We start from the raw sequence: 21,656 nt of genomic DNA, 5'->3' as shown, positions 1-21,656 counted from the left end.
GATTTTAGAGAGGAAGGGAGAGGGAGACAGAGATAGAAACATCGATGAGAGAGAAACATCAACATTGATCGGCTGCCTCCCGCACGCCCCCTGCCAGGGATGGAGCCTGCGACCCAGGCATGTTCCCCTGACCAGGCATGGAACCGGCAGCCTCCCAGCACATGGGTTGATGCTCACCCACTGAGCCACACTGGCTGGGCACATTTGAACATTTTAAATTAACACTCAGCACAGAAGACAGACCTCTAACAACTGATGGGTAGAACCGAAAGACAGTGTCCTGAGAAGGCAGCTAAAGAGTCTCCTTTCACTTGGAGCTACGTGTTATCTGTGAGGGTTCTTTCTCCCACTAAACCAGCGATGGCGAACCTTTTGAGCTTGGTGTGTCAGCATTTAGAAAAACCCTAACTTAACTCTGGTGCCGTGTCACATATAGAAATTTTTTGATCTTTGCAACCAGAGTAAAACAGAGATTTATATTTTTGATACTTATTTTATATATTTAAATGCCATTTAACAAAGAAAAATCAACCAAAAAAATGAGTTCGCGTGTCGCCTCTGACACGCGTGTCATAGGTTCGCCATCACTGCACTAAACCAAGTACCTGAAGAAACCGAAGTTAGAACCAGACTCGCAAATCACTTCACCACACGGGGTTAAATGAAGATTGAAAAGCACACACATGTATAACAACACTGTTCTCACTGTTAACATATTAATAATCAAATAGTTTTAATGAAATAATTTTTGACCTATTAATAAATGGAAACTTTAATATATTATTTACTTCATCAGTCCTTTTAAAATTTCTAATATGTGTGTGTTTGAATTTGCCTAATTTCTTGGTATAGAAATACATTTCTATGATTTACATCCCACACTGGGGGTATGGGTTACTTTGCTCATGAGGGGTGGGAGAAAAAGGTGGTGATTCTACTGCCGTTGGCACAGAGAAGAGGACTTTGTTCTGAAAAAAATAATTGAGGGCGACGTTAATAGCTGTGGGAGGAAGGGCTTGCGGAGAAAGACCTCTCAGTGTTCCGTCTCCAGCTCAGATCACATTGCTGATATGCACATTCCTTCTCTGTCCCTCCTCTCTGTTTTTCCGATGCTGAGGGCAGAGAGCTAGGCGTGGGGAACCAGGATAGTGAGTGCTGGGGGGACACGAGACAGAAAGCAGAGCCATATTCGGAGGTTTATCAGATAACACACAGGAGCAGCTACCACACCTGATGGCCTGCTGTTAGTTCCAGGTATGCGTGCATTCAAAAATGTTTATTGAGCACCTACTGTGCGCTTAAAAATTACATTGGAAAAGGCCACAGAGCCTCCAAACGTGTTTTCAGACAAAGCCGGCTCCAGTGGCTGCCTGAGGACGTTTAGATGGCTCTGGTGGCTGATACCTGCATTTCTTCCTTAAGGAGGATTAACTTAGTGCAGGAGACAACCAGCCCCACTGTGGCTGGCTGGGGGCCAGCTCTTTGAAGTTCCTTCCTCACACAGACTAACCCTGTCAATCCCAAAGGCAGAGGAAGCTGGCCTGCACTTTGATGTCAGGACGGCTCTCAGAGACCATCTTAGGTTGCGCTGCCTTTGAAGCAGGGACTCAAGGCAATCTTTGCTTACACGGGGCCAATCATTTGACCTAGAAAGCCTAGAAAGAAAAACGCTTTGCCAAAAGGGACTTGGAAATAGCTACGAGTGATTGGAAACATCACGTCTCTACGGAGAGCTTCCAGAGAGATCAGTTGGAGTTAATCTGGTTTACCTAAAGGCGGAGGATTAGTCGTTCAAAATGATTCCTTATGGGTATTTGCAGGTCGATGGAGTGCGTCTCTGAATTCTTGGGGCAGCGGCTGCTTAACTGCAGACATTTCTGGGAAGAGCCAGTTTATCGCTAAATGCACAACAATCCATAAACACAGAGTGTGCGGTTGAGATGTTTTTAAAAGCCAGCTCTAAAGGGTTTGGAGTGGGGAAAACAGCCACAGAAGCCGAAGGATCGGTTTCAACGATAGCACCTTATCAGGTTTCTCCTGATGCCAGGTCAATGGGAACCGGGAGCCGAAAGCTGGAGCGGGTTACCCACGTGCACCTTGGAGTGTTGCTTGGTAAGACAGGCGCGTTGTTGAAATATTTGTTTGAATACCTGAACTGCAAGCCCTTCTCTTCCTGGCTCTTGTCATCCTAGGGGCTGGCTGCTCACAGCATCTGGACATTTCCCAGGCAGCTGCCATTCAAAGAAACTTGTCCAGGTGTCTTCTGCTCCCACTGCTCTTCAATTCATAGCCAAAGCACTTGTTAGTTTCACGCGTGATAGTTGCCTGAACTAGGTAATCATTTATCAATGCCATCTTGTCTTTTTGAAATTTAATCTTGTTTTATTCATCTATTTATTTATTTATTTATTTATTTATTTATTCAATTTATTTAAACAAAAAAAAAGTTCTCCAACTGTACCCCCCCCCCCCCACCTCTGGCAACCACAAACCTGTCCTCTGTATCTTATTTATGCGTGGATTATTTATTTAGATTTTTAAGTTCACATACAACAGAGATCATATGGTATTTGTATTTGTCTAACTTATTTCACTTAGTGTGAGGCCTTCAAGTTCCATCCATGTTGTCACAAATGGAAAGAGTTTATTCTTTTTTTATGGCTGAATAATATTACATTGTATGAGTGTGTGTATACATACTTACCACAGTGTTTTTATCCACTCATCCATTGATGGACATTTAGATTGTTTCCATATTTACTATAAATAATGCTGCAGTGAACATGGGGTACATATATCTCTTTTAGTTAGTATTTTCATTTTCTTTGGGTCAGCACCCAGAAGTGCAATTGCTGGACCGTGTGCTAGTTCAGTTATTATTTTAGGAACCTCCATAACATTTTCCATAGTGGCTGCACCGATTTACATTCCCACCAACTGTGCACAAGGGTTCCCTTTTCTCCACATCTTTGCTAGTACTTGGTATTTGTAGTCTTTTTGATAATAGCCATTTAACAGGTGTGAGGTGATATCTCATTGTGGTTTTGATTTGCATTTCCCTGATAATTAGTGATGTTGAATGTCTTTTCATGTACCTGTTTGGAAAAATCAGATGATCTGCCCATTTTTAATCAGACTGTTTATTTTTTTGCTGTTGAGTTGTATGAGTTCTTTGTATACTTTGGATATTAGCTCCTTGTCAGATATATGATTTGTAAATAGTAGGTTGCCTCTTCATTTTGTTGATGGTTTTCTTTGCTTTAGTATCTATAAATATCGCATTAGTCTTGTTTTTTATATTTTTATGTTCAAAATAATGATATCTTTAAGAATAGAAAGAGAGCTTTGTCCTAATTTGGCAGGTTGGAATGGGGTTAGAGGTCAGAATAACAGAGGCCTGACACTGCTGACCCGCCATCATTTGGTCGTTTCAGTCACTGATCTGAGTCACTAATCATGGGTTCCAATTGGGACGCTCTGGGCCCTTGGCTACAGATCCCTGAAGGACTTCACCCTTTTGCAAAGTGGATCTGCCTGAATGTTAGGAGCAAGTTGGCGTTTCATACCAGTTGCTTCATTTAGGACCGTTTCTGGGAGACGGTTTAGCTCTATAGAGTTACCCCAAATAGTCCCAACATGGCCCTATTTAAGGTCCCGCATTCACCTCCAAGTGATGGGTGGGCAATGGGGAGAAAGGCCCTCTAGTAATTTTTGATTTTAGATAGACTAGCCACCCATATTCCCATGTGAAATACAGGCTGGCTACTCCATGGACATGAATGAGATGGAGTAAAACCCTACATGCATATCATACATACAAATATGTATTGAACAAACTAAAAAGTAAGGCGTTCCAGCTATTGCATGGGTAGGACAAATAAGTCTTAAGAAGTAAAGCATTTTTAAAAGTAAAGTTTTCAGAGGTATTTTTATTACATGAAAAGAGTTAAAAAGCTCTACTTTTGGTAAATTTGTTTTCTAGAGCAAGAGAAGGTGGCGGGTGGAGCAGTATAAAAATGATAAAATTAGAATGTCCAACACAATGAGGGAGTCTTTTAAACTTTGAGTTTTTCGGTGTTTTTATCAGAAGATATTCTGATAACTGAATAAATTCAGCTGCACATTGAAGATAACAGACAAACCAGAAAGTGTTGGAATAACCCTTATTTTCTCACAAACTGGGAGAGGGTAACTAAATCTTCCTAAACATCCACCGTGCTAACTTCTACCAGAACTATGAAAACTTTAACGTCTTTTTTCTTGTTATTTTTGTAACAATCTTATCTTGAGTAACTGATAATGTTCAGTTTTCTATTGTTTTTCCTACTTGAAAGACTTTTAAGAGATTTCTTAGTATATTTAGTTGTTTACTTGTTTTTAACTTGAAACATTGAAAATAAATACTTTTTTTCTGAGATTCTAATTTAAAAAATATATTTTATACTTTGAGTAGCATGAATTTTGTATTTATGATTGCGATATATTTTGGGAAAGTGTGTTGGGATCCTTTCTGAAGTCAAGTATTTGAGGTTAAGAATGAGGAAAGAAAATACCCTTAAAATCTAAGTAAGCGAGTATTAAATAAATTGATGTTTAATCCCTTGAAAGCCAGGGTTTGGTTGGCTATCCAGTTACCTCGTACGTCTTGTCTGTTGAACTGATTGATGATAGGGAATCTGTTTTCCCCAAATAAGAGCTTTTCAGCAGTTCTTAAAGGAACTCTTTCAAGAGATTTTCTGATTAGGGGAGACAATGCCAACAGTAGCACTTGGGATACTGTCTTGTTTGTGACACTGTTACTTCCAAATGTAAGCTGTTCATTGGTTTATCATTTTCCCCATGTGACTGCTTTTTTCATAGTCATATCCACATATTATAACTCTGTGAAATTCATATGTTTTGGGGCAAAGGCTATAAGAAACAGAAAAAGGAAAACAGTATGTTAAAAACATGGGTTAATGGATGAAAATGATTTTTAAGAGTTTTTTAACAATGCTACTATCACTTCAGCAATATAGGACATTCCAAGGAAGACCATTTTCATGTTAGACAATCTTGAAAGAAACATTTTTTAAGCCTATTCCATTGTGTTGTTTCAGAGTAGAAACCTTAACGAAGAAAGTAATGAAAAGTTCTGTATCTTCCTTGAAATCATTTTCAGATCAGTCAGAGCTGAGAGCTGTGTCTTTTGAGTTCTTTTGTTGGCAGAAAACTCAATGGAGTGGCAGAGGGGATCTGGTAGGGAGATAAACAGACCCAAGAGAAGTGTTTCCATGTGGGATTTGCTCCCTTTTTTCAGATTCCAAATGATAAACAGGGGAAGCGTTTTAATTCTCCTGTGAGAAGTAAAGTTTAGCGATCAAAGCAGAGATCACTGATTCACAGGAATCGGTTGATACCAAGCCCAAAGCAAAAGCAGGAAACGTTGACACGGAGTCACAGGTTAAGCTGGATCTTTCTGGAACCTGGATAGGAGCATGTAGGAGAGAAGGCTTCGCAGTCAGTCTTGTTTGTGGCTGTTGCCATATGTTAGTGTGAATTCCCTGGCCCTGTCTACTGTTAATACTTATTCAGCCTTGAAAAAAAAGTATTAATAAGTTTATTCACGTAGTATACTTGGTATGAGTCCAATAAGTGATGTTGCAAGAAATAACAAGTTTTGACAGCAAAATAAATTCTCAAATTGGGGATTTGGACATGGATTCTGTGTTATGCTATTAACCTTACTAGGAGATCCAAACATTACATTATTCAAATACGGCCTAATACTCTTCACTCATGGTTTCCAGTGCTTGACATTTGCCACAGGCTACACTTATTTGTACACTTTAATAGAAGAAATGCAAAGTGAAGGTGTGAATGTGGCTGTGGAATACTCCCACATGAAATCCGAAACTGATCTGTGTAATCAGAATTAACCAAGCAATATTGACTTTAATAGTGAAACCAAAATCAGGGTAAGCAGACAAATAACTTTTTAAAATATATTTTTTATTGCCTGGCCGGTGTAGCTCAGTGGTTGAGCGTCGACCTATGAACCAAGAGGTCACGGTTCAATTCCTAGTCAGGGCACATGCCCAGGTTGCAGGCTTGATCCCCACTGTGGGGCGTGCAGGAAGCAACTGGTCAACGACTCTCTCTCTCATCATTGACGTTTCTCTCTCTCTTCTTCTCCCATCCTCTTTGAAATCAATAAAAATGTATTAAAAGTAATAATAATAATAAAATATATTTATATACAGCAAATGCACAAATGATCTAAAAACAGACCTAATATTGTAAAACCTGAAACCAAAACTTTTAGAAGAAATCGTAGAAGGGCCTTGTGACCTTAGTGTAGGCAGAGATTTCTGCCTTAGTGTGTTTAGCTGCTATGACAAAATACCAGCGAAGGGGTCGCTTAGGAACAGCTGGTTTTATTTCTCACAGTTCGCGAGGTCGGAAGGCTGAGGTCGGGGTGCCAACAGCGTTGGGTGAGGTGGTACACGCCTCATTGTATCCGCACGAGGTGGAAGCGGCTAGGGACCTCCTTGGGGCCGCTTTTAGAAGGGCACTAATCCTATTCATAAGGCTCCACCCACAGATTTCCCAGCCCCTAACGGCCCCACCTCCTAATGTTACCAGATTGGACATTAGGATCCAAAATGAATTTTGGGACACACACATTCAGACCGTAGCAATTTCTTAGGACAAAAAACCCCACTATTCATAAGATAAAACAGTGTTTGATAAATTGGACTTCAAGGTAATAAATTTTTCTTCTTCAAAAGATACCATTTAAAAATGAAAAAGCAAGGCACAAAACAGGACAAAATATTTGTAACACAATGTCTGACAAAGGGTTTATATCTAGAATGTTTAAAGAATTTTTACAGCACAATGATAAAGAGAAACCATTTTTTAAAATACGGGCAAAGACTTGAAAAGACACTTCAGTTACTGAAAGCCTCTAGTGAGATGCCACTTAGAACCACCAGGATGGCTCACATCAAAGAGGCCGAGAATAACAAGAAGAAGAACAAGTCGAACATTGCTAAAGAGAGTGTGAAATGGCACCACCACTAGCAAAGCAGGGTGCTTCGTAGGAAACATACACGTACCTTACGACTCAGCAACTCCATACCTACATATTTACCCCCAAAGAAGTAGAAACTTATGCCCCTATAGAAACAAAAGACTTATTCATGAATGTTTATATCAGCTTTATGCATAATAGTCAAAAACGGAAAGCAACCTAAATGTCTATCCAGTGGGAATGGATAAATCGTGGTGTGAACATTCAATGCAATACGTACTCCTCATCAATAAAAATGAATGGAGGACTGGTACACACAATTGTGATGACTCTCACAGACATTGGGTGACTAAAAGGGAGTTGCACAAAAGAGTACATATTATATGGTTCTATTTACAAAGTTCTAGAAGAGACTTAAGTAATCTGTAAATACAGAAATTAAATCAGCGATTACCTGGATTGGAGTTCATTGGGGAGATTGGCTACCAAGGGTACAAGAAAACCTTCTGTGCTGATGGAAGAATTGTCTATCTTGATTGGGATTTATCCATTCATTTGCCAAAACTCATTGAACTATATGCTTAAAATCTGTACAATTTATTGCGTGTAAATTATACTTTAATAAAATTTAAAAATAAGAACGTGATGACATTTTAAAAATATAATTAAAATATTGTTAGCATCTCGTTTTGTATATTTTTTAAAAGGCATTTGCCACATAAATTTATGGGGAGTTCTATATTTCTAGGGTGCTTTATTAGGAGGCAGTTCAGTGAACCTGTCATGAATAATTTAATTTTGCACTTAATAGTCGGGTTAAATCCAGACATAATGAGGTAGGCCCCACTCCCTCAGGGAAACAGTCCTTAACATCTACAGCTTTCACTTTTCTTTGAGCGTTTTATAATTTAAAAATACGTACCAGTTTTATTATATTTACTTTTCTGTATTTTCAGAGGCTAAATTATGTGGTGTCTTAGTTAACCTACACATGCCTTAAAAATGTGAGTGTGTTCACTTTGGATTTACTTTAAAAAAATACTCCGTATCTAATCTGAATCAGAAGAATCTATCTTCTTCCACGTACGTCTTAAATCTCCCCAGTTAGTCGTGCATTTTTCCTGTCTTTTTTCCCTTCTGCTTTGTGTCTTGGTATCCTACAGGTGAATTGTTGCCATCTGATTTTCACTGGCCACATTCTTTGAGACAAAACATAGGCTTTCTGATTAAATCCTCCTATTTGTAAGGTTCTGGTCACTTTCCAAGGGATTCTAGCTTAGAGTACATGGAAGAAATACAACGTTGGTTTGAGTGGGAAAAGTCTGTACTAGCTGATGTGTCATAAAAGTTTAAGCCAGTGCCAGATGTCTTTTTCAGAGGTGGGGCCCTTGGTGCTTAGGAGAAAGGCAAAGAAAATGTGCTGGGGGTGGGGTGGGGGGGTGGGGGAGGGAGAAAGGGGAAAGGGGGAAGGAGAAGGGGAAAGGTACAGGCACGCCCTAGAGCAGCGGTTCTCAACCTGTGGGTCGCGACCCCTTTGGTGGTCGAACGACCCTTTCACAGGGGTCGCCTAAGACCCTCCTGCATATCAGATATTTACATGACGATTCATAACAGTAGCAACATTACTGTTATGAAGTAGCAACGAAAATAATTTTATGGTTGGGTCACAACATGAGGAACTGTATTTAAAGGGCCAGAAGGTTGAGAACCACTGCTCTAGAGAGAGTGAGCCTGGGAAAATGAGGGGGTGGGGAAAGGCACTGGAGAGAGAGAGAGAGAGAGAGAGAGAGAGAGAGAGAGAGAGAGAGAGAGAGAGAGAGAGAGAGAGAAGGGGCTTGCTCTAGGTCCCTTGCCTTATGGTTTTCAAAGGCAGGAATTTTAGGGGAGGTCTCAAGGGAGGATCTCAATAGCATATTCATCAGCTTTCCTGGTATGTCCTTTCGTGTTCGTGGTCTCTACTGACTGGTCAGTGCCAGGGCTGGGGGTCAGTTGGTCCTGATGTCAGCCATGGCATCACCCTGCCTGGCCTTGCTGCTCTTCTGGTCCTGGAGCTGAAATACAGCTGAGGCCTAGGTGTTCTCTCTGAGGTTTAATGCTTAAGGGAGAAGTCATGCAGGGCTTGTATGAGAATCTTATGAGGCCATTCTCCAGCCCCCCTTTTTCTTCTAAAGGGGTCTACCACATGACTAGCAACATACCAGGTGAGGGAAGGCCAGGGAAAGGTCTGAGACTCATGACCAGCGATACGCTAGGGGAGGGGAAGCTCACCCTGGCGACCAGGGCCCACCCCCAAATACTTACCCTCCAAGTGTTTCCCATTGCTAGGCCCCCGGGCTTTCTGCCCTGGTGACCTTCCATACCTGACTTACCGTTCCTACTCTGCTCACGTCTGTCTAACTGCCTCCTATATGATCCCCCCTCAAAGGTTCTTGGCTCTGAATTCTTTAAGGGAAAGGGGTGTAGGGTCTCTTCTATAGCCGCTTCCTGCTGAAGAGGGCATTTTCCTTCAGAGCCAAGTGATCCTTGCTGCCTGTCAGAGGGATGGTGAGGCCGGGCAGGGAAGGAGGCTGTGATGGGGTTTAGTATCGGTAAGCGGCTGTCTTCCTGGAGTACAAGTCGGACTTGTAACCTGGCGAAGACAAATTGTGTTATAAATGTTAATGTTATTGGGGCAAAAATTAGAACAATAAGAACCATGACGAATGGTCCAATGAAAGGCAGTATCCAGATAAGGATACTGGGGTCCCCCGCCCAGTCTGGCTGGCCCAGATTTTGAATGTTGTTTGCCCTGACCAACAAGTAACATCTCTGGTGATGAGAAATTCAGGCCCCAGTTCAGTTGACAGGCAGAAAATGAAAGTATGAAGACAGTTAACTGGTCTGCAGTCTAATGTCCCCAACTGTGTCTTTTAGATTCTTTTGAAACTCAGTTTCCCCTCTGAATTTACTAGTACCCTCATTTTCATCAAAGAGCCAAATGAAGACCAATGTATTTACTGCAGTAAGTCCAGTTTCAGTTTAGCCTGATTTTTGCATAAACTTAGCAAGAGTCCTAACGGGTCATAGAGGCTCTCTTACATCTGCCTTGCAGGAATCGCATAGGAACCTCCAGCCTGAGCTTTCGTTAGCCTCTCAAGGTGAGGAAGCCACGCCGCACACTTGCCATCAGACTTTGCGTGCAATACCTACAGGTTTTGGATTCTTCAAGTTCTTGAGGTTCCCCCAAATGTCTTGATTCTTCCTCTGCCATTTCCCAGGAAAGCAACCTTCATTCCTTACCTGGAAGGACTGCCCTGAACCATGTAAATAAGCAAGGTACCAGGCTTTTCCCCAAGGGGATTGTATCTACTTCCAAAGTCTTAATTCCTTCAAGCTTTCTGGTGACATTCAGAGTCTAGGCATGTCTCCCTCTAACATGACATTGCAGTCAAAGTCCTGATACCAGAGATACTTGACCTTATCTTCCAATTTTACTGAACAATATTCCTCTAAATCTTTGACTTATCAGATACCAAACGCATTCCCAGAGATGTTTGCTCAGAAGCTAGGGAGGGGATCTCTGCCTGTTAATGCCTTGTTTGGGCGGCCCCTTAGAAAGAGACAGTTGAGTGGATAAACATTGATTTTGTGCTTACATACATTTTTTTATTATCCTTATCTGCTTCAGTGTTTGTGTTTAGATCAAATAAAACCTAGTATATGTGCTGCGTACTCCTGCAGCTCAGATCCCTTTTATAGAAAAGAAAGAACAGTAGCCTGCTTTTTCCTTTCCCTAATCAGGAAGAATGAGACTAATAGGTGTTGACAGCAGCTGAAAAACAGTCTCATGTCCTTTATGTAAAGGGTTAGACATCTGCAGAAATCACTTGAAACATAGAGGGTATTTGATTTCATGCCAGTGTGAGGTTTTTAATCTATTTTATTCTTTCAAAACTAAAAAGTAATCTGCAAGATTGAATCTGGGTTATTTGTTAGGTAGAAAATGTATTTGTGTGAGCTCCCTAAGAAATCTGTTAGGTCATAAGTCAGTACGAAGCCATTTGTCCTGAACTGTACTGTAGATGCTAATTATTTACTAACATAGTTGTAGACTTTTGCAGTGTCATTTAACATATTACTATTCTTGATGTTCAAAAGAGGCTAACGCATCATTGCTGAAACCTTTTCTCTTAATACACCTTTTATTAAATTTAGAAAGAATAATTTATCTTTAGCTTATGCAGGGACTTTTGCTTTGCCTAATAAAGTGATTCCTAATCACTTGATTATACTATTGGAATATTTTGCTTTCCTAAGCTATATTTTACTGTGTTACTAGAAAAACATAAAATACAGTAGTCATGGCTGCAAGTGATGTTTGCTGGTAAATGCAAGTCGGATAATTTATTTTGAGACTGATTTTATTTGCTTTCTGGATTAATGTTTTATTATTAATATATCTTAAAATAAAAAAGGAATTAAGAAGCTACCATAAACCTTTTTTTTTTTTTTTGGAACAAGTTGGAGCATAACATGCAGAAAATAAGATGGATTATGACATATTAAGTGTTCTGTTGGGTTAACATTTTATTTTACAAGTAGTTAAATAATTTAAGAACTATTTCTTCCCTTCAGTGTTAATGCTAAATCAAGCCAGTCTGAGATACATATTAGTAATGCTCGGGATGGAGAATACACACCTGTGCTGGGAGACTAGGTCATGGTAAATATGTTTGCACAGCTGTGTGCTCATGTTAGTTATTACAGAGTACATTTACAGAATCATGTAATGAGCCTCATTTTCAAACAACCATTCACTTTGGCTTAGAAATGACTAATTAAAGAATAACTTCATTTTTCAAAATGCAGACTGTGTAAACAATATATAGCATTGCCATAGCTATCTGTAAACGCTGAACACATAAATTTGATCATAAGTATATGTTGGCTAATTTCTGAGGAAATAGAGACTTGTGAGATTATTTCTTATTTATAATTTATGCTTTCCATTGCATATAATGCCTACTCTTAGTCCCAGACTGAGTTTCCATTAAACTTTATTGCACTTACATGGACTCTTCTGTCATGCTTTAATAAAATTATAAAATTACTTAATTGGGTCTGTGTGAAAGCTTCCTTTATCATTAATAATTCCATTTATTCCACGGGGTTATTAGTTTTGGATAACTTACATGACTTCATTCAGATTTGTACTAGAATATGAATAAATATTTAAAAATTAGCTAAGCATGAGTAAAAGCACATTTTAAAATGTACTCATAGGACTTTGAGGATTAAGAAAGATATTTTATTCAAAAGAGTGAATAGAATGTTATCACTATGCATGTATTGCTGTAGTGTTATCTGTACAAATATATTATCTGAAAATGTAACAGGCAGTGAGTGGCTTCATCCTTTTGTGTAACTTTTGAGCACCTATTGGGTTCTGTTAAACTCCAGAATGCCAAAATGGAAGGCTTGTTTCCCGCCCTCAAATATTTTAGTTTCCATCTACCTGGAGAGAACACCAAGCATCTACCTGTAATTATTAGCCAGTACTTTTTAAAAAAAACCTTACTCAAGGATATGTTTTTGATTTTTGAGAGAGAGGAAGGAAGGGAGAAAGAGAGAGAGCGACAAAAAGAGACCGAGAGAGAGAGAGAAAGAGAGAGAGAGAGAGAGAGAGAGAGAGAGAGAGAGAGAGAGAGAGACAAACATCGACTAGTTGCCTCCCGTACTCACCCCGACTGGGGATTGACTGGTTGTTGGTATGTGCCTGACCTGGAATCAAACCTGCCACCTTTTGATGTATGGGACGGTGCTCCAACCAGCTAAGCCACCCGGCCAGGGCAGCAATTCCTTTTTAAAACCTGCTACATGAGAGGAAGTTATTGTAAATCTACTCAACATAAATGTAGTGGTATCTTTATTATGCCCTTTAGCTCTTTTTAGAGCTCTTTGAAATGGATACTAAGTTATGTAAGAGGGCCAAGAAAGAGAATATAGAGACTCACTCTATCTCCATTTCTACTCCTGGGAAAACCAGTTCCGAGAGCGCTGGGCCAGTTTGCCTGTTGAATTTAATTTCTAAGGTGAATACAGAAGCATGGGTGTTTCGAGTTGATTTGAGGTTAATTATGGAAGGTTTCAACCTCAGTTCTTTTCATGGCATTACACACGGTGACTAACATATTACAGGTACTTCATAAACATGTGTTGAATTATTGGATGCATACAAAGGATTGATAAAATAGCCACCATTTATTGGCAGATGAGGAGGAGAGCCTTTTAGCAGGGAGGGACAGCTGAGGTGGCAAGCCCTGTGAGAGGGTTTGTTAGTTTGGCCACGAGATGAGTGGGGATCAGTGAGGAATCTAACAAGAGGGCCTTACATACTAAACCGAGGCGTCCTAGCTTTAGTATGCGATCCCTGGGTTAGTCCATGACTTTTTGGTCTGTGGGGGATTAGTTCAGTTAGCTCTGTAGGATATAGTAAAAGGTGGAAGACGCTAGAGCAGTGGTTCTCAAAGTAGTTCTCCCGGCTTCTGCGTCAGCTGGGAGCTTGTTAAGGGATGCAAACACCAGGTCTCTACTCCAGAACTACTGCATCAGAACCTCCTGCTGAGGGGTGAGGGACGGGGAGAGACCCTGCACCCCATGTGAATGGGCCTCCCAGGGACTCTGATGTCAGCAGGCTCGCCAGGTAATATCTGGAAGAGAAGGGGCTCTGTCGGAGAGATGCCCGCTGAAGTCACGTTTAGCTGTAAATGGATGGTGTCAGGATTTGATGAGTTAGGACAGCTCTGCAGAAAGGACGACTCACTGAATGGACAGCAGTAGAGAGGTCTGTGCTTTGGTGACATGACCTCAGGCTGTCAGCTTTGCAGAGGGAGGGACACTTCGCAGCTCACCCAGAACTAACCGCAGCTCACCCAGAACTAACCGGAGACTTCCGATTTACAAAGCACAGTGTTAATGCATTGTTATAGTGGGCACACAACTCACTCCAGCCAGAACAATAAATTTTACACTTGGTGTGTTTGCCCTCCTAGAAGATAAAATTATAAAGCAAAGAGGTGTGGTGGACAGAAAATTAAATCAAAGGCACTTGGATATTCCTAAGCGTTATTTATGTTGATGTGCTCTAAGCAAGTTCCTGTGTCTAGAATTCTGATGGATGTTACGGGTTATAATAAAAACCAAGGTGGAATCTCAAGAATGGCAGTGCCCAGGAGAGCTTAATCCTACTTTTGTAATTACTCTGTAGGTTGCAGTTGTCTCCATTTGTGGTTTTTCTCCCAATAAGTTGTTTCAGAAACCAAGATTCCTACTCTGTTAGATCAGGGCATACACCGCCTAAATTTTCCTCTGCCTTCCCTCATTTTCAGTGCTAGATTTCTGTCCTCTCCCTTCTGTTTCCGATTTTCCCCTCAGATTACTTTAGTTTCTGCCTTGCTTTTCTCCCTCATTGTGTGATGCGTTTGTCTTAAATTTATCATATTGATACTGGGCCTGTTTTCCATTCTCCACATTCCCTTTACCATTGGCCTGTTACTTCCTTTTTCTCATTCCCTCCTCTTTCATCCCTGTTTGCCTTCGTTTCCTCATATGTCAGACTTTTTTTTCTACAAGGGATTTCTTAAAGTTAATTATAGGGGGGTTGATTCATGATTAATCAAATTGCTCCTTTTAACTGGAATGTGTTCTCGGGGCTTCTTAGACGGCAGAAAAATAAAAGCCAATCACACCATATCCATAAGCCTCGGTCAACTTTTGTTGAACTTATTTGGTTACTTTAGGTTTCACTGAAGAATGTGAGCTAGAAAAATAGCAGAGTGATAGGCACGTGCTTTCATGTCTGAGCACTGACAGATGAGGTAGCGGGGACCGCGATGGAGCAGGGCCGCCATACGCAGAGATGTGGCTTGAGATATGAGACAATCTGCAGGGTGCTCAACCTGAATGAGTGTATTTTTACAGCAGGAATGCTTTAAAAAAAAGTCCTTAAAAAACTTGCAACTAAAAAATAGTGATTGGAAAAAAAGATTTATTTTGATTTTTGTGAAACGTATCGCCCTCACCCTATCTCCTTGGTTCTTGGTAGTCACTTGTATTCTTATAAAAGGTTTGCCTATGAAATGAAATATAAAATTATGTTGGAGTCATCAGATAAAATATTAAGAATTAAGCAAATAAGTTAATGGACTAAGTTTATTTTTTGTGGATAAAATAATTAGCTTTCAGATATCAAAATATTAGTTTGTGTGTGTAAATATAGAGTGGGGATGTTACTGTTAGATCCATATTATCTAAAATATGAACTTCCAAGTTACTTTATTTGAAAAAAGAATTTGGTTCATAAAATATTACATTACTTGCCGAAACCGGTTTGGCTCAGTGGATAGAGCGTCGGCCTGCGGACTGAAAGGTCCCAGGTTCGATTCTGGTCAAGGGCATGTACCTGGGTTGGGGCACATCCCCAGTTGGGGGTGTGCAGGAGGCAGCTGATCGATGTTTCTCTCTCATCGATGTTTCTAACTCTCTATCTCTCTTCCTTCCTCTCTGTAAAAAATCAATAAAATATATTAAAAAAAATATTACATTACTCAAATTATGTTCTTTTATTTGCTTAGCAATAAGATGTTGCCCTTGTAGCTTCCTCTTCCTCTTTCCCTATAAAAACTATTTAACCTTTAGTCTTTAAAAAAATCATAAGATATTGGCATTAGACATTCAGTAGAAGAATTGGTGAAAAATAAAATAGGACCTTCTTACTGGCATTTATCTTTGGGATAACTCTCATAAAATGTTCTGTATAATTGAACACTCCAGGCCAAGTGAGGATAACTTGTTCCCAAATTTGTACTTGAAAGTGGGAGTCGGTCATTTCTTTAAAAACATTCTTAAAAAATAGGTAAGTTCTGTTTATATAAATAATACAATTACATGTTTCTCTCCCCCAGCCAGGACAGGCGTCCCCTGACGCCAGGTGATCCGAAGGAAATCATTAAAATCCTTGGCTGTTATAAAATTCCTCGCTCTATTTGAAGTCAGTCTTGATCAAAGGGACCAGGATTTACATTTTTAAAAGGAACTTGTGCAATGCCACAGTTGAACTTTCCAAGCATAGGACCGGAACCCAGAGTGCAGGGTATCGCTGTACACAGATTTAATTGCCTTTCAACATATATTATACCAATGGGATATATTAGTTTTATGCTTTGAAGTTAGGAATCAGAAAAAAATCCCTCTTGTGGCCTGGTGAGGTCTGTACGTGATTATTAATTTGGATTCAAGGTGTGTTTTTTGACCAGCTCAGTGGCTTTGCCCTCAGAGACAACACGACGTGGACACCAGGATCTTACCTCCTTTTTCTGTCTTCTCACCTGCCCCTTCCCCTTTTTTCACTTGCCCTTTGAGAAGGACACAGAGTTATTTATCACTGTCAGAATAAGACTGTAAAGACTGTCCCCGACAGTAGATATGCTGAGAGATCTTGTCAACTTTAGGCTTCGACAGTGTCAAAGAATGTAGGGAAGTTAAGATCATGGCAGCAAATACTGAGCATCTTTCGCATATCCTGGCTTCATAAAACCCGAGCTCAGCTCTGGTTGCCCTGGCCACTGCCTTTGGTACCAGTCGTCAGTGTGTCACTATTGACAGTAACCGTTGTTGTAAATAGAATCACAGATGAGCAAAAGCAGTTATTTCCAAAAGGTATGCTTTGATCTAAGTAAAAGGTACATCTGAGCATTATGCAAGATCAGGGGTTATGGTAGAGATTTGTGACAGTTCTGATTGTTTCTGTACAGGGGTTCTGAGCTGGATCCCTGAGGCCAGGTTTGACTCCGTGCAAAGCCAGGAGGGTGTGGACGCGTGTTGTTACTAAGGCGTTCCACTTGGCAGGGGAAGGAGTGAGTGCTGCATTGCTTCATCTTCCAGAGGGCTGGCGCAGGGAGTGCCTGCCGCTCCTTCACTGTGACTGAGGCTGTGCCCACGGTGCCCTCACTGTGCGAGGGAATGAGACTTGAGGATGCGAAGTAGAGTCCACAGGATTCCTGGTGGTTGACTGAGATGTCCAGGAAAGCAGAGACCGTTGGGTGACTAAGCAAGGCAGATGCTTTAACTTAGGAAGAGAACAAAGAGCTTACCAGTTTCATTTCTCTAGTACTCTTTTTAAAAAATAAATTTTTACTGATTTCAGAGAGGAAGGGAGAGGGAGAGAGAGAGAGAGAAATATCAAAGATGAGAGAAAATCACTGATAGGCTACTTCTTGCATGCTCCCTACTAGGGACTGAGCCGCAACCCGATCATGTGTCCTGACCAGGAATCAAACCGTGACCTCCAGGTTCATAGGTCGACACTCAACCACTGAGCCACACCTGCTGGGCTCCAACACTCTCTCTCTTTTTTTTTTAATATAGTTTTATTGATTTCAGAGAGGAAGGGAGAGGGAGAGATAGAAACATCAATGATGAGAGAGAATCATGGGTTGGCTGCCTCCTGCATGCCCCACACTGGGAATGGAGCCGAAACCCAGGCATGTGCCCTTGACTGGAATCGAACCCGGGACTTTCAGTCCACAGGCCGACGCTCTATCCACTGAGCCACACCAGCTAGGGCTCCAACACTCTTGTCACCTTTTCTTCCCCGGCAGTAGCAGGAACGTTCAGTGACAGAACTGTGCAGTGTCTAAATACCGGACATTGCTAGTAGCATGGTGACACACAGCTCTTTTTGGTTTCTTTTGAAGGCAGAGGTCATCTTGGTGATATCTTGCTGTTAACATAACTTGGAACTCTTCGTAAATAATTGTGGGAGCATATTTTACTGTTGTTGCTTTGTCATCAGCGTAACCGATTGCCCATCTCCTGTGGCGTTCCTGTGCCAAAGCAGTGCGTGTTTCAGTGCTTGTTACACATTAGTCACGGTCATTTTCATTACACAGTTTTTTGTTATAAAGGAATAGAAATGTTAAATTCAGTTCAAATATTTCCCCTTGCATTTTTGTCAGAGTTTTGCGATCTTAAGTCATTTGAGTTCCTGGGAACAGGTTAACAAGGCAAGTTGTGGATTTTTCTTCTCTAAAGATGTTGACGGTTAAGGATACCTCGGAGACTGGGGCAGGTTTCCCCTGGCCCCGGGAATAGCATTCGGCGTCCTTTGAGGAGGCCAACGTCTAGTAGACACATCATAGCACACACGTGGGTCTTGGTATGGGTCTCGGGGCAGCTGCCTCGTCATGTCAGTTCCCACCACCGGAGCTGGAGCGTTTACCAGTCCACACCCAGGAGGTCCATTCTGGCTGACAGCCCAGAAAGGCCTGCCACTCAGGGTGGCAGTGACCAACTGGAACACTTGCTGGGCTTTCAGCACTGGGCTTCGCAGCGAATGTGCCCGAGATGCCTGTTGTTGCAAAGCCTGAGTGTGGAGCATATCAGTCATTGTGATGACCTTTGTTTTCATGTTTTTGAAGTGGCATTTGCTGAGCTTTGACATGCTGTCTTTAAAGATATTAAGAAAACTTTTAACTTCCATGATCTAATCCTAACTTCTAATGTCCCTCATTTATAAATGTATTCTTTCCGTCATGCCTATGGTTTAAGTCTAACAACACTGCTATGTTGAGATATTTTAAAAGATTTTTGAGAGGCCTAAATAAAATATTCTAGTATATATCTTGCATTCTTAAATTTTGATAACAAATATTCTCCGTTCCTATTTGTTATTACATTATTTCTTACCTTTTAGCAGCCATCCCACAGAATTTTATTTTATATAAAAAAGTTCTGAAGCCAGGCATAGCACGAGTTGCGTAATTTTGGACTGCTGGAAACTTCTGAATAATGCATAAGTGTGTTTTCAACATATAAATCAACTCCCGCTACATTTGTGAAATACCTAGCCCTAATAACGCCTTCTCTTAGAGTTTGGGTAATTTAAGGTTCTTTCTTGCCAACAATAATAGGACTACATATTATAAGAAATACAAATAAATAAAATAGGGTTAAGCGTGTTCACTTGCTTTCTCCCATACGGCCTCAGCTGATGTGAGAGGATGTGATATGTCACAGAATTATATAATTAAGCATTTAACTCTGGTGACGGGTGTTCATGTGCAGGTGACATGTGAAATCTGACTTGGAAAATTAACTTGCAGGTATTTTTATTTCATGACATAAGGAAAGTAAGGGTAACTTTCGCCATAAATATTAGAAGTCTGACTTACAGAAAATTTCGATTTATTGGTCATAATCCCTCTGAACATAGGCATAACACATTCATTTAGACTCGTTTAAGGTCTGGCACCAGTGCAACTGAAGGTGTTAAGATAATGTTCTAATTAAGTGACAGTTAAGACGCAGCGGTCTTCATTCTGGCCGTGGAGCTCCTGCCAGGCGTATCTGTTGTGAAAGTAAAACATCTTATTTTGAAATCCTAGATTGCAAACCAAAAATATGTGGGACATTCTCCAGAGCCCATGGGTGTATTATGTTTTGCTTTTAAATCTTTGTGCAGCACCAGATTATATTCTTAGACGATCCACAGTCTCGTTATTTTGTTATGGCTGAAATGATCCAGTTGTTTTTGATAGAAAATGATCAAATCTGAGCCTCCTCTCTCCTCCAACACACAGCACATTCTTTATACTTCATGTGGGAGACAGACTCGGGCAGCAAGCTGTTTACACTGCTCATGTCAAGACAAAATGTTCACCAGAATTCCAGCGTGAGACCCATCGTAAACTAACCTGCTGGAGTTATTTTCACATTTTAAAAGTTTTTTTTCATAGTAATTTTTCAGTTCAGTTAAGGAGGGCTGACATTTTTGGCTGCTTTTGATATTTCCCAGTAAGATTCTTTTTTCTTCACAGAAAAAAAGAAGACTGCCTTTTGTCTGAAAGTTACTAATCTCTGTACCTTTTGCTTTAACATATATACCTGAGCTTTTGATCTTCATTCAAATTTTTGGTATGTATAGATCAATAAGTGAATTTCAGTCTGGATGATCAAAATGCTTTCTGGATTACAGTTGGTCCTTGAACAGCACAGGTTTGAACTGTACGGGTCTACTTATATGTGGATATTGTATGTATTTTCTCTTTTTTATGATTTAAAAAATACTTTATTGTAAGAATACAGTATGTAATACAGATAATAGATAAAATACATATTAATGAACTTTATGTTATTGGTAAGGCTTCTTTCTGGTCAACAGGTTATTAGTAGTTAACTTTTTGGGGAGTCAAAAGTTATATGTGGGTTTTCCACTGCACCAGGTCAGCACCTTTAACCCTCTTGCGCTGGTTAAGGGTCAACTGTATGGATAGTTTTTCATCGAATTAAGCACAGGATGTAATGAATAAAAATAAGTTTCCTAGATTCACCTATTTCTAAGACACTTTATCACAGAAATCATAATTGCTACCATAAAATCAATTGGCAATTAAACAGAAAGTCCATTAAATTTAATGGCTCACCGTGGGGGAGGCCTCTTTTATTTGTTTTCATTCTTGAAAAATGTTTCTGCTAATGCCAAGGACAATCCTACCTTGGAAGCCAAACAAAAAGAAATTTTCAGAACTGCCCAAGAATAAGATTGCGTATTGGCTTCTTGTGTGACTTCTGCTGGTTTAAAGAAAGGCCAGTGACTGACATCTCTTATTATTCAGCAGCAGTTGAATATTCAGGATTGAAAAGCAGAGAATAGTGCAACATGGCAGTCAGACTTAAATTATATGGAATCTTGGCTGCTGTTTCTTCCCCACAACCGTGGTCCTTGGGTCCCCTATACATCATCAGGAAAATAGGATTTGTGTACTGAATTTTATTTTGCTAACTGCATTCCAAAACGACATATATTCTGCTTAATAAAGGACATATGTAACAGTAACAAACTATAAAACGTCATTTTTTAAAATTAACATTTGTCAAGTACTGGCAGGCACTAGATCTTCCTGAGGGTATGAAAATAATAGAGCCCAGCCACCGCGGCTCAGTGGTTAGCGTTGGGAGCAGCTTGGGGGGCCGCTGTGACGATGATGAATCCGGAAGCTCTGTGTTGCTTAGGTTGAAATGTAGGAGAGCACAGGTGAGTCACATCATTAGACTGTGGCAGTGATCCGAGGGCAGTAGGACCTATATACAGGGTGTCCCAAAATTCACGCAAGATTTGAATTTTGCGTGAGCATTAACAACAACAACAATGACAAAAAAATAAAAGCCTAATTTTACTTGGTTTATTGAATCAGATTCTAATATCTGTTGCCCTTTGATTTCAATCCCTTCCATTTGATAAGCATTACCAAGTACCAATAATGGCCCAGGAGCAGGGACAATGAAGACCAATGGAGACCACAGCTTTGCCTATGTGCCAGCACAGCCATGGAGGCCATTTACCCGATGTCCTATTCCATACATAACCCTATACTGTATACTTTACGAATCACTAACAAATTTACAATTTTTAATTATAAACCTGTGTTTTCTATCAAAATTACTTCTTGCATGAATTTTGAGACACCCTATAGAAAGTGGGAATGGGAATGGGAAGGAATGGGTGGGCATATGTGCCAATGGCTGCTCTTGAAAGCAAACAAACAAGGGTAGGTGGTGGCATAAAGATCAAAGATGACTCTCATCCTAGATCCCGATCCCGCAC

General features: G+C 40.4%; 1 protein-coding gene across 8 annotated transcripts in view; it reads left to right on the top strand.

Annotated features, from left to right (window-relative positions):
- Positions 1-21,656, top strand: part of DISP1 (dispatched RND transporter family member 1) — a 115,267-nt gene that overhangs the window by 33,847 nt on the left and 59,764 nt on the right. The gene's annotated exons all lie outside the window — the stretch shown is intronic.

The sequence above is a fragment of the Myotis myotis genome, unplaced genomic scaffold (genome assembly GCF_014108235.1).
Source record: "Myotis myotis isolate mMyoMyo1 unplaced genomic scaffold, mMyoMyo1.p scaffold_m19_p_21, whole genome shotgun sequence".
In the NCBI taxonomy this organism is placed as follows: Eukaryota; Metazoa; Chordata; class Mammalia; order Chiroptera; family Vespertilionidae; genus Myotis; species Myotis myotis.
The sequence above is the reverse complement of the archived record's forward strand: the minus strand, read 5'-3'. Positions and strand labels throughout refer to the sequence as shown.